Consider the following 14,435-nt stretch of genomic DNA (forward strand, 5'->3'; position numbering starts at 1 on the left):
CGACCATTTATAATCTATCTGCTTTTAACCCTTATACGTTTTAAAACCAAAATAATTGTACTGTTATGTTCTTAGTGAAGGGCATTCATATCTACAGTGCTAAAAAAAGTAATAATAATCCAAAGTTCTTGATTCTTAGGGCGCCCACCCACTGGCGATTTTTTTTTCTTTGCGTTTTGCGTTTTTTCTCAAGAGCAATTAGAATTGAATGTACTCCTGTCCACTGGCGTTTTTTTTTGCGTTGCGTTGCGATTTTTAACATAGGAACTGTCAGTTGCATATGTGTCCTTATTTTTCTCCTAATGCACACATGAAAGTCAATGGAAATTAATGGAAAAGCCGCGAAAACGCCGCGAAAACGCGGCAAAAAACGCAGCGAAAAATGCGTGGAAAACACGGGGAAAACGCTGCGTTTTTCACGCACGAAAATCGCAAACGCCAGTGGGTGGGCGCCCTAACAGTTGTTTTCCTTTTGCCGTAAGGCACCCATTTGAAACTAACGTGTACATTTTTAAAGATTGTTTCTATATTTTTTTGTTATTGTGTTTTTAAATACTGTTCAATGTTTTTATTGTTTATACGCAGACCCCTCTAACATTTCTGTAGCAGCAGTATAGGCAGACCCTTGTAACATTTATGCAGCAGAAGTATAGACCAACCCGAGTACCATTTTTGTAGGTGCAGTATACACAGACCCCATAACCATTTCTGTAGAAGTATAGGCAGACCCCTGGAACATTTACATGCCAGAAGTATAGGCAAACCCCAGTAACATTTTTGTAGCAGAAGCATACGCAGACCCCTGTGACATTTATGTAGTAACCGTATAGACAGATCCCAGTAACATTTCTGTAGCAGAAGTATAGGCAGACCCCTGTAACATTTCTGTAGCAGCAGTATCAGCAGACCCCTGTAACATTTATGTAGCAGTAGCATAGGCAGACTCCAGTACCATTTTTGTAGCAGCAGTATGGGCAGACCCCAGTACCATTTCTGTAGTAAAAGTATAGGCAGACCCCAGTAACATTTCTGTAGGAGCAGTATAGGCAGACCCCTGGAACATTTACATGAAAGAAGTATGGGCAGACCCCAGTAACATTTTTGTAGCAGAAGTATACGCAGACCCCTGTAACATTTCTGTAGCAGAAGTATAGACAGATCCCAGTAACATTTCTGTAGCAAAAGTATAGGCAGACCCCTGTAACATTTCTGTAGCAGCAGTATAAGCAGACCCCTGTACCATTTATGTAGCAGAAGCATTGGCAGACCCCTGTAGCATGTCTGTAGTAGAAGTATAGGCAGACCCTAGTAACATTTCTGTAGCAGCAGTATCAGCAGACCCCTGTAACATTTATGTAGCAGAAGCATAGGCAGACCCTAGTACCATTTTTGTAGCAGCAGTATAGGCAGACCCCAGTACCATTTCTGTAGTAGAAGTATAGGCAGACCCCTGTAACATTTCTGTAGCAGCAGTATAGTCAGACCCCTGTAGCATTTCTGCAGCAGATGTATAGGCAGACAGCTGTAACACTTTTGTAGCAGAAGTATACGCAGACCCCTGTAACATTTATGTTGCAGAAGTATAGGCAGACCCCTGTAACATTACTGTGGCAGTAGTATAGGCAGGCAGACCCGAGTTACATTTCTGTAGCAAGAGTGTAGGCCAACCTCTGACACATTGGTGTACCATGAGTGCAGGCGAAGGCCAGAAAAATTACTTGGATTACAGTATAGGCGAGGGCCAGAAAAATTAGTGTACCAACAGTACAAATGTACCCCTGAAAAATTGCTCAACCGAGAGGGCAGGTGAAACCCATTAATATTTTAGCTCGCTGTGGCTTAATGTGGAACAGAGCCTGGAGGCAGCCCTGTTAAAAAAAAATTGGTTCATGTAAAAGTTTCAATGCTTTAGTTAGAAACTTAGAAAAAATGTTTAAAAATAGTTAGATGAGGCTTTTGGGCCACAGAAAAATTGGCAGTTCAGCGTGATGACATGATGTTTCAGGAGGAGGAGCAGGAGGAGGAGGACTAATATCATACACAGATTGACAAAGGTAAATGTCCCATTTTTTCCCGGTGATAGAGAAGAATGCATGTATCCGCGGTTGCAGTGAAAAGAATCTTTAGTTTCCGCTGCTCTCCACTGGGGGAGAAGAGAAGTCTGGGGAAATCCAGGCTTTGTTCATCTTTATGAGTGTAAGCATGTCGGCACTGGCAGTTGACAGGCGGGTACACTTATCTGTGATGATTCCCCCAGCTGCACGAAACACCCTCTCTGACAAGATGCTAGCGGCAGGGCAAGCAACCACCTCCAGGGCATACAGCACAAGTTCGTGCCACTTGTCCAGCTTTGACACCCAGTAGTTGTATGGAGCAGAGGCATCACGGAGGGCGGTGGTACGATCGGCTACGTACTCCCTCACCATCTTTTTACAGTGCTCCCTCCGACTCAACCTTGACTGGGGAGTGGTGACACAGTCTTGCTGGGGAGCCATAAAGCTGGCAAAGGCCTTGGAGAGTGTTCCCCTGCCTACGCTGAACATGCTGTCTGATCTCCGCGCCTCCCCTGCTACTTGGCCTTCAGAACTGCGCCTTCTGCCACTAGCGCTGTCAGATGGGAAGTTTGCCATCAGTTTGTCCACCAGGGCCCTGTGGTATTGCATCACTCTCAAACGCCTTTCCTCTTCGGAAATGAGAGTGGAAAGGTTCTCCTTATACCGTGGGTCGAGCAGGGTGTACACCCAGTAATCCGTAGTGGCCAGAATGCGTCTAACGCAAGGGTCACAAGAAAGGCAGCCTAACATGAAGTCAGCCATGTGTGCCACGGTACCAGTACGCAACATATCGCTGTCATCACTAGGAAGATCACTTTCTGGATCCTCCTCGTCCACAGGCCATACACGCTGAACAGATGGGAGGCAAGCAGCATGGGCACTCTCTGCAGTGGGCCCAGCTGTCTCTTCCCCCTCCTCCTCCTCCAAAACGCGCTGAGATATAAACCTCAGGGTGCTCTGACTATCAAGCGACATACTCTCTTCCCCCATCTCCTGTTCCGACCACAAAGCATCATCCGTTATGCTTTGCAGCGAACTTCTCAGCAGGCATAGCAGAGGAATGGTGACGCTAATGATTGCAGCATCGCCGCTCACCATCAGGGTAGACTCCTCAAAGTTTCCAAGGACCTGGCAGGTATCTGCCATCCAGGCCCACTCCTCGGTAAAGAATTGAGGAGGCTGACTACCACTATGCCGCCCACTATTGCTTTACGCTGCTCATACAGCCTGGCAAACATGTGGAGCGTAGAATTCCACCGTGTGGGCACGTCGCACAGCAGTCGGTGCACTGGCAGATTAAACCGATGTTGCAGAGTCCTCAGGGTGGCAGCGTCCGTGGTGGACTTGCGGAAATGTGCGCAGACCCGGCGCACCTTGCCGAGGAGGTCTGACAGGTGTGGGTAGTTTTTCAGTAACTGCTGAACCACCAGATTGAAGACGTGGTCTAGGCATGGCACGTGCGTGAGACTGCCGAGCAGCAGAGCCGCCACCTGGTTACGGCCATTGTCACACACGACCGTGCCCGGTTGGAGGCTCAGCGGCGAAAGACAGAGGTTGGTCTGCTCTGTCAGACCCTGCAACAGTTCGTGGGCCGTGTGCTTCTTCTCTCCTAAGCTGATTAGTTTCAGTACGGCCTGCTAACGCTTGCCCACCGCTGTGCTGCCGCGCGACACTGACTGCTGGCGATGAGCTGCTGACACATCTTAATTGCGAGGTAGAGATTGCGTAGGAGTAGGAGGAGGAGGGGGGGGGGGGTTAGTGGAGGTGGCATAAACCGCCGCAGATACCAGCAATGTGCTGGGACCCACTATTCTGGGGGTGGGTAGGACGTGAGCGGTCCCAGGCTCTGACTCGGTCCCAGCCTCCACTAAATTGACCCAATGTACTTGTCCAGGTGTCCGTTGTTAAGTGGACCTTCCCAGTAACCGTGTTGGTGAGGGTGCGTATAATGTTGCGGGAGATGTGGTAGTGCAGGGCTGGGACGGCACACCGGGAAAAATAGTGGCGACTGGGGACCGAGTAGCGCGGGACCGCCGCCGCCATCATGTTTTTGAAAGCATCCGTTTCCACAAGCCTGTACGGCAGCATCTCCAGGCTGATTAATTTGGCAATGTGCACATTTAAAGCTTGAGTCTGCGGGTGCGTGGCGGCGTATTTGCGCTTTCGCTCCAATGCTTGCGCTAGCGACAGCTGAACGTTGCGCTGAGAGACATTGCTGGATGGGGTCGAGGACAGCGGAGGTGAGGGTGTGGGTGCAGGCCGGGAGGCGCTCGTGCCTGTGTCCTAAGAGGGGGTTTCGATCTGAGTGGCAGGTTGGGGCACAGGGAAAGAGGCAGTGGTGTGACCCGGAGGCGGTGAACGGCCTTCGTCCCACCTTGTGGGGTGCTTGGCCATCATATGCCTGCGCATACTGGTGGTGGTGAGGCTGGTAATGGTGGCTCCCCAGCTGATCTTGGTGCGACACAGGTTGCACACCACTGTTCGGCGGTCGTCCACGCTGTCACTGAAAAACATCCACACCTTTGAGCACCTAGATCTCTGCACAGTGGCTTGGTGCAAGGGGGTGCTTTGGGAAACAGTTGGGGTATTATTCGCTCTGGCCCTGCCTCTACCCCTGGCCACTCCACTGCCTCTTGCAACCTGTCCTGTTGCACTTGCCTCTCCCTCTGAACACCTGTCGTCAGTAGGTTTAGCAAACCAGGAGGGGTCAGTCACCTCATCGTCCAGCTGCTCTTCCTCCAAATCCTATGTGCGCTCCTCCCTCGGACTGACTGCCCTTACTACTATTGCACTGATAGACAACTGCGTCTCATCATCATCATCGTCCTCCTCACCAACCCCGGGAACTTTCCAAAGGTTGGGCATCGGTCCTCAGGTGAGAGAGGAACCAGGTTTTCCCACTCATGGCAGGGACCCGAAAACAGTTCCTGGGAGTCTGTCTGCTCAGATGATGTCATTGTCATAGAGGGAGGTGGCTGTGAGGAAGGAGGAGCAGCAGCCAGAGGATTTAGAGTTTCAGCAGTGGACTGCGTAGAAGACTGGGTGCCCGATACATTGCTGGATGCATTTTCTGCCATCCACGACAGGACATACTCGCACTGCTCTGTTTGCAATAAAGGTCTACCACGTGAACCCATAAATTGTGATATGAAGCTGGGTACCCCAGAAACCTGCCTCTCACCTAATCCCGCAGCAGCCGGCTGGGATTCACCTGGACCAGGAATTCGGCCTGTGCCCACACCCTCACTTGGAACTCCGCGTCCTCGCCCGCGTCCACGTCTTCGACCCATACCCATACCCCTCAGCATGGTGGATAGAGCAGACATAGACCGCTGTAAATAATTAAGGAATTATGCGTGTACACTTTCACGCTGAGAGCAGAATTGCAACGCTAACACCAGGCAAAAAAAAAAAATTGCAAGGAAGGCCGCAAACAGGCCTAACTGCAATACTGATGGACTTAAACTCCCACCAGACACCCAGTAAAATGTAAACGGTGAAAGGTAGCCGAACAAAGGGGCTTTTTGTTTTTTTAAAAGAATACAGGCTGTATAGTGTGTATATTACTTTCCCTCTATAAGTGGCTGCGTAGGCCGTACGCTGTGTGTCTCAAATTCACTGCGGACACAGACCGCTGTAAATAATTATGGAATTGTTTGCATACACTTTGTCACTGAGAGCGGTATTGTAATGCAAACTGCAGGCCGAAAAAAATAGTCAGGAAGGCCGCAAACAAGCCTAACTGCAATACTGATGGACTAAAACTCCCACCAGACACCCAGTAAAATGTAAACGGTGAATGGTAGCCCAACGATGGGGCTTTTTTTTTTTTTTTTTTTTTTATAGAATACAGGCTGTATAGTGTGTATATCATTTTTCCTCTATAAGTGGCCGCATAGGCCGTACACTGTGCATCTAAAATTCACTGCGGACACAGACCGGTGTAAATAATTATGGAATTGTTTGCATACATTTTGTCACTGAGAGCGGTATTGTAATGCAAACTCCAGGCCGAAAAAAATTGTCAGGAGGGCCGCAAACAGGCCTAACTGCAATACTGATGGACTAAAACTCCCACCAGACACCGAGTAAAATGTAAACGGTGAATGGTAGCCCAACGATGGGGCTTTTTTTTTTTTTTTAATAGAATACAGGCTGTATAGTGTGTATATCACTTTCCCTTTATAAGTGGCTGTGTAAGCCGTACGCTGTGCGTCTAAAATTCACTGCGGTCACAGACCGGTGTAAATAATTATGGAATTGTTTGCATACAATTTGTCACTGAGAGTGGTATTGTAAGGCAAACTGCAGGCAGAGAAAAATAGTCAGGAAGGCCGCACACAGGCCTAACTGCAATACTAATGGACTAAAACTCCCACCAGACACCGAGTAAAATTTAAATGGTGAAAGGTAGCCCAACGAAGGGGCTTTTTTTTTTTTTGAATACAGGCTGTATAGTGTGTATATGACTTTCCCTCTATAAGTGGCTGCGTAGGCTGTACGCTGTGCATCTCAAATTCACTGTGGACACAGACCACTGTAATTAATTATGGAATTGTTTGCGTACACTTTGTCGCTGAGAGCGGTATTGTAATGCAAACTCCAGGCCGAAAAAAATTACACAGAAGGCTGCAAACAGGCCTAGCTGTGCAATAGTGATGGACTACAACTCCCACCAGACACCCTGTAAAATTCAGACGGTCACAGGTAGCCCTAAGAAGGACCGTTGGCGTTCTTGTAGACAGGATTCTACACTACCACTGTCCCTATCTCAGCAGTACTTTCCATATACTCTGTATAATTGACTGCAGACTGAGAACGCTATAGCTGTAATGGCTTGCACAGCCCGAGATGAAAAATAAAAAATTTTGTGCAAAACTGCTCCAAGCAGCCACAACAGTAATGCACGCGGTCAGATGTGGCCCTTGAGGACAGGAACCTACACTAACACTTTCCCTATAGCAGCAGCACTCTCCCTGATCTCTCCCAGTGTGTGTCTGAGGCGAGCCGCGGGTGGGACCACTTTAAATACTGGGCGGTCACTTGATCTCGCCAGCCACTGACTGCAGGGGGGTGGAATAGGGCTGGAACGTCACATGAGGAAGTTGTAATGCCTTCCCTGCATGTCTATTGGCCAGAAAATGGCGCTAAACATGCAGGGAAGGAAATGGAATTGACTCGAGTACCGCATGGTGCTCGGCTCGAGTAATGAGCATCTCGAGTACCCTAGTACTTGAAAGAGCATCAAGCTCGGACGAGTATGCTCGCTCATCACTAGTGTAAACGCTTAACATTTGAAAGCAAAAAAGTCATTGAGTCATTCATTCGTTCAAATGACAATCATTGTGTGTAAATGGGCCTTATCTCCTGGGCTGCATTGATCTGTAAAATCAGTGCAGTACTAAAAGAGAAAATTGGATGGATTAGCCTAATATAGCACAGCATGTTCAGCTTTCTGCACTCAAGGTACCTTTACACTGGGCAACTATCACCCAAATTATTGCTGGAAGCAGCAAATTCAGGCAATTGTCTCCCCATGTGCAAGCAGATGCCAATCTTTGAGCGACTGTCTGTTTACTATGAATGGAGATGGGTGCCCAAATGACTATCACCACTGTGTAAAAGCATAGAAGCAATAGTTGCTGAGACATCAATTCCACTCCATACAATGCGGGTGCCTACCCACAACCTTCTAAATTTTGAGTTCAGCTCTGTCCCCGTCCCTCCCATTGCAAACAGCCGGAGGGAAGGAGAAAGGAGGAGAGAAGGGGGAGGGAGTTTAGTAGTCACGCTGCTAAACTCCCTCCTACCTCCCTTCTCCGTCCGCTGTCATTGGCTCCCATAGGAGCTTATGCAGCGGCCAATGTATTCCGGGCACAAAGATAGTTCCAAGACTATCTTTGCTGCCCGGCGTAGAAGAGCCCGGCGCTCTATTTGCCGGCCGGGCACTTCTACGCTGTGGGAATACGGCCATGTGATCTGATGCATTGGAATCCAATGCATCACATGGTAGCGTATATCGTCCGTCGGTAAAAACGGCGGCCGATATACGCTCATGTGAATAAGCCCTTATGGTCAAAGTATGGCCGAATACAATGGAGTACAGTTAATCACCACATTCTGAATCATAGAATGTTCCCTGTAATGGTTTTCAATGTGTTTATCAATGTAAAATGTAGATAATGGTAGAAAATGTAAAATAAGAGACTCAGACTGAAGTATAAACTTTTCATCCTACTTTAAATTAAAGAAATTTCAGTATAGCGTAAACACACTTACTGGACTAATAAAAGCAATTATGAGAGACTGTATGGTTGGGTAGTCTTTATATTTTCATGCATTAATTCTAATTTTAAAAAAGCCCAAAGGCAGAGCAATTTGACAACTTTTGTGCAGCCGATGACTTGCTGTGGCATGTCTGGAAAATAAATTACTGTGTATTGTTATACTGAGCAATTTATTTAATGGTACATCTAAACTTCAGCAAAATGATCTTAAAAGCATAATATTGAGTACTTAACCTGGATATTATTTCAATTAAATTAGTTTTATTTTGGAGAAGTTTATGAAGAGAAAAATTATTTGCCAAGTTCAAGGTTTACAATTAAAAAATACATTTTTGCTGTGATTACTAAGAAATCAATATTCACCAGCAGCCTGGCTAAAATTGTCATTGACAGAAGTTTCTGTAAGCCATCATCCCTGTTTCCTCCAGTGTGCGAACAAGAGCATCATGAACTATTATTTTAATACTGTTAGTGAAATGAACAGGACTCCATTTTCCCTATCTATTTTTTGTTACACAGGTACTCGCATAAGGCACTACTCGCTCGAGTAGTTTGCCTTAGCGAGTACGCTCGCTCATCACTAGTTGGCACTATACAAATAACAAGATTTATTGTTTACCATTGCCTGTGCACATGTTTCGAGATGCCAATCATATATAATCCCATTGCACTGGCGTGTGTTTCTTTGGCATTTTAGATGTTACAATTCTTTATCTTGCATATTCCTATTTGTGTATTAATATTGTGAACCAAAAGTAATAAACAAATTATGACAAATTTGAATTATTGTAATTGAGACATGTGCCTCTATAAAAACTGCTGCCTGTCAATAAAAGATAGATAATGTTTGACATTCAGCTATGTTTGTGGTTTATCAGTCATTTCCGAGCTCAGCCTATATGAACTAACTAATTTGAAACCCAAAGACATATTTTGAAACTAATCTCTAAGCTTCCACTAACACTACTTTCTATCATTACTGCTATACCTTCTTAGGGCGGCTTCATACGAGCACGTTTGTGCAAGCAATGCACAGAGAATAGATCCCATTGTTTTCAATTGGTTCATTCTCACTCTTTTTTTTGCACCAAAAGGAACACGCAAGGTGCTCTATTTTGCTGTACATTTGCTTCCAAAGGCATTACAGGAGTCCCAATCAAATGAGCAATGAACTGCACAATTTTGTGGGGAAGACAGCACACCAGGGACTAATTAAGGCTGCACAGGCTTTTAAATCATGTGTCAATGTAAATGGTCCTGAAAACGCAGAATGTGCAGCAAAATGCACAGACACACGTGTGATAACGTGACCTTTGCTGCGCAAAAAGTCACCTGTGTGACGCCCCCCCTATGCTGTAACTTAGTTTCAATCTGTACTTTAGTCTTTTAGGTAACTTTCACATGGAACAGAATAGGCCGCATGCCACACTGCAAGCCATGGTAAATTCTGCACTAAAAACCACAGGCTACCTGCGGATTTTGATGCAGAATTGAAAATGGCTTAAAACCTGCTTGCAATTCTGCAACAAAACCCTCAGTTAGACCTACAGATTTGTTGTGAAATTCCATGGCTGTGGACGTGGTTGGGACCTGCTGCATAATTCCGTAGCATGTGAAAGGTCCCTTACATATTCTCAGTGAATCAATGCTACCCAATTTTTCTAAATAGTGACTGGGTACAAAATGAGAATTTCCTCCAGACCATTCTCATTATACCACGTTTCCCCCCAAATAAGACCCTGTCTTATATTAATTTTTGCCCCAACAGAGGCACTGGGTCTTATTTTCGTGTGATGTCTTACCATACTTACCTAGCCATCCTGGGTCCCTCCTGCTGGTCTCCAAAGTTCAGGTACGCTTGCTTGCAGTCCACAGTCGCCAACAGAAGATCGCTTCCTGGTAATGAGGTTTGTAAATCCTGTCACCAAGAAGCAATTGGTCTGATTGGTTCTTCAAGTGCTGTATTGATTGGCTGAGCCACAGCACTCAAGAATCAATCACAGCTCTCCCATTGGTTCATTGAATGCTGTATTGATTAGCTCAGACTAGGTGCTTAAGAACCAATCAGAGTCATCACATGCTGGAGGCAGGGTTTATGAACCCCATTACCAGCAAGCGATCTTTAGTCGGCAACTGAGGACTGCAAGCAAGCGTGCCAGGACTCCGGAAGCTTGGGAGGGACCCAGACAGCACCTGCTCGTATTGCTATTGCATTGCTTTTTTATGTAGTGTTGCTAGGGCTTATTTTCAGGGTAGTTATTATATTTCAAGGCCCACTCCCCCAAAAAATCAGGGTAAGGCTTATTTTAGGGTTATGTCTTATTTTGGGGGGAAACACTATAGTAGTCTACTTGTTGGGCAAACAGTAATGAAGAGATTTTGCATAAATAAAATCAAATTGGCAACAAAGATAATTTCTTAAAACTATCTACAGTACATCTCTTGATTTGACATTTTTAAATATGCAACTTATGAGCCTGATTAGGTATATGGCATAAAAGACTTCATACAAATTCTTTTAATTTGGATATATTTCTGATTATTTTATCATTGTTATTCTGTATACTTATTGCTGTAAGTATTTCTAGAAATGTTATATTGTCAAATTAGCGTGCATTTAATATGACTGTTAAGGTTTAATAATAAATTGGAAAAACATATTCCTGAAAATGTCACAGCTTTATTATGGAACTTGAATATACGGCTCATGCAATTATAGTTGGCCCAAAACTCTTGTGCATATTGACCCCTTAATGTCACAGCTAATTTCAACCATAAGTACCTGTCAAAATACTTCTCCCATCAGTCATAAGTTTTAATTTTTTTTCCCACTGTCTATTTAACCAGCTGAATGAGAACTTGAAATTTGTGCGCCAACTTGTAGGTCAATTTTGGAGCTATTTGGCCTTACATATATAATAGTATTCACTTTATATATACAAAAAATGACATTTTTGTCAGAAATGTGTTTCTAACTTTCTTTTTCCTTTTTACACTGTTCACTGTTCAGCATAAATACCATGGGGCAGATTTATTAATTCTGTTAGACAGTGCAAATGTGGACAAAACATTCAACATCCAGAGGTGTTTTGTGTTTTTATGTTCTTATTGCATTTATTCTTTCTGTTATTCACCTCCTCTAGAGTCGAAATGACAGGTGTGGTGACTCTTTGCAGTGCTGGAGTTGATGTTCCTCATTTACATTTTGATTTCCTGATCGGTATATCTACAACTACAGGAATCTTCAGGAACACCTGCAAGGTTACCATTTTGCATCCCTTTGCTAGCAGAGGGTTAGACACCAGGAGGCATATTTTTAATTACTGGCTCACATGGGCCTAGCGATTCATCGAGTGTGCTTTTGGAATTCTCACAGGCATGTGAAAAGTTTGCTGCAGCGCATCTCCTGGGAATGCGTGTGTGGTACTGCACCATTTTTGCTGGGCCAATGTCATAGGGTAGAATGCAGAAGAGTCTCAACCTGCAACTGTCCCACTAGAAGCTGAAGTTGACCAAACACTGCATGACAGACCAGCATCATCTAGTCTCCATGTCTTTGCATAATATATTCTGAGTCTTCAGGGAGCAGTTCCATAACAGATGGACTCTGATTATGGGGGCCAATGAACTGGTCTCTCTGATCTCTCTAAACCGTATCATATTTTTTAACACTTTTTTTTTATATGGACTTACAAGACAATGAGGACCCTTAACATGGGTTGCAAGCTTATATATTTTGGCCAATATATTCAAAATGTTTTAGTTTAAAATGTTAAAATAATACACAAAAATAGAAATTCCTTTCAAAGGTTACATAAATGGTCAGAATATTAATCATTACCTCATTATTCTTTTTTGAATAGGCGATTAATAAAATAATTTTAAACATGTGTGTGTTTTTTTGGCAAAATTGAAAAAAAAAACATTTCACGGAACTGTCGGAGTAAAATATAGTTGTAGACCTATGAATGACTTCCAGTTAGCTATGCGTGAAGAGGGGGGCAACACACATTGTCCATCTCCTTCTTCATGCACAACACAACCTTTGTGCATGTGAAAACAACAAAAGTGATAGTTTACATTCTTGGCCTTTAAATGAACATCATGCATTTTAGCGCATGACTGTCGATCAAAGGTCAATGCAGGAATCCAGCCTTGTACGATATCACAAAAAAACGACAATTCTGTTAAAGAAGAGTAATTTTGTTTGAAAATTATTATACTTTTCAAAAAAGAAAGATAAACATCATGAAACATATGAACAAAACATTTATAAATAACACAAAACTCTTGTTATTTACTTATTTTGTGTTGTTATTTTAATAAACTATTAATGGGGTGGTCATTGTCCCCTAGTTTTCTTGACTCAAGTGGCCTGTCTATTGCGGCCTGGTTTTAGCTGCTCATGAACAAAGTTTTTCGCTGGCCATTCAAATTCTACTGTAGCACAGAGATATATGAAAAAAAAATCTGCCCTAACTTTCCTGCACATAGTTAATACTACACATGGGGAAGATAGGACAAGTCCTATCTTTTCTTGCCTGTACTATTAACAGGTGAAATACAGCCAGTGAAAATGAAACCATTGAAATCAGTGGTTTTGTTTTGTCCTGTTATGTGGCCATGATTGTCCCAGCTGCATAATGGGAGAAAAACAAGTTCATGTGTTTAAGCCCTTAGCAGAATAGTTCTGAAACGTTTATCTGTTTAATTCCATCCTAAATAGAATGTGGACCAAAAAAGGCCATGAATAAAAAAAAAAAACATTTCAAATTGCTTAGACAAGCAAATACACAAATAATTTTATGCAATATTTCTTGCCTTAATTTTTGCAATTGTATAGCTTGTGAGGTGCTGGTCTGCTCAATTCTCACCCATTGTTTGGTTGCAATCCAATATTGCTTAAGGCTTATTCAGACAGGCATATGTTGGTCGGGTTTTCATGTCTGGCTGATATACGCTGTCGCTCTCTGCAAGTGGAGGAGGCGGGCCTGTCCAGGAGCTAGTGCACTGAGCTCCCGCCCCTTGCCACTGTTAGCAATGAGAGGGGGTGGGATGAATGGAACTTAGCCCCACCTCGTACCGCCCCTCCCATTGCAAGCAGTGGCAATGGGCGGAGAGGGGGCGGAGAGGGGGCGGAAGCTCAGTTCACTAGCTTCTGGCCATGCCCGCCTCCTCCCCTTGCAGAGAGAGACAGCGTATATCGGCCAGGCATGAAAACCCAACCGATCTACACCTGTTTTAATAAGCCCTAATGTTGTTGCTTTGCTTTGTTCCATTTTCTGATTTTGACCAACTAATTATAAAAGGCACACCCCCTTATTTTTCCTATTATTTAAAAGTCTAAGGATGGGCTGCTGGAAAATACATAAAAAGTAATTTAAGCTGTAGAAAGACTCTTTAAAAATAGAGAAAAAATCCATAAACAGCAGATTGTATTCTTTCAAGAGTCTCATAGGACAATCTGTTGCTCTGTTCTATGTTGGTGCTTTCACACGTGGTGGAAAATCCACAGCAAAATCTGCATTTGACACAGAATCGCTGTGGATCTGCTTAGGGCGGCTTCACATAGGTGCATTTGCACACATTTTGCGTGTGCAAAATTTGCGTGCACAATTTGCAGAGAATACAATCCATTGATTTCAATACGTTCATTCTCATTTCCCAATTTTGCTCATGCATTTCTTGCATGCACAAAAAAATGGAACCTGCTCTATTTTTGTGTGCATTTACACACCAAGGGTCTCCACAGAAGCCTATGAGAGATGAGTTAATGCAAGCACACTGTGCACACAGATGTACAATATGCTGTGCAATTCTGTGAAAAAAAACCACGTTTGGAACTCATTCGGCTAAATAGCCATTTAAATTAGGTGTGTTTGTTGGCTGCGCACAAATGAACATGCCCTGCATGTGCAAAATGTACATTAATATACATTGATATGTGAACAAAAATACTTCACATATAGCAGAAATACGTTGTGCTGGGAGTGTGCAAAAATGTATACGTCCATGTAAAGTCACCCTAAGGTCTCCTTTACATGACCTTATGCGTTTTTATGTTCGCCCATACACGCCGCATAATCACATAAAT

The sequence above is a fragment of the Eleutherodactylus coqui genome, chromosome 5 (assembly GCF_035609145.1).
Source record: "Eleutherodactylus coqui strain aEleCoq1 chromosome 5, aEleCoq1.hap1, whole genome shotgun sequence".
Classification (NCBI taxonomy): Eukaryota; Metazoa; Chordata; class Amphibia; order Anura; family Eleutherodactylidae; genus Eleutherodactylus; species Eleutherodactylus coqui.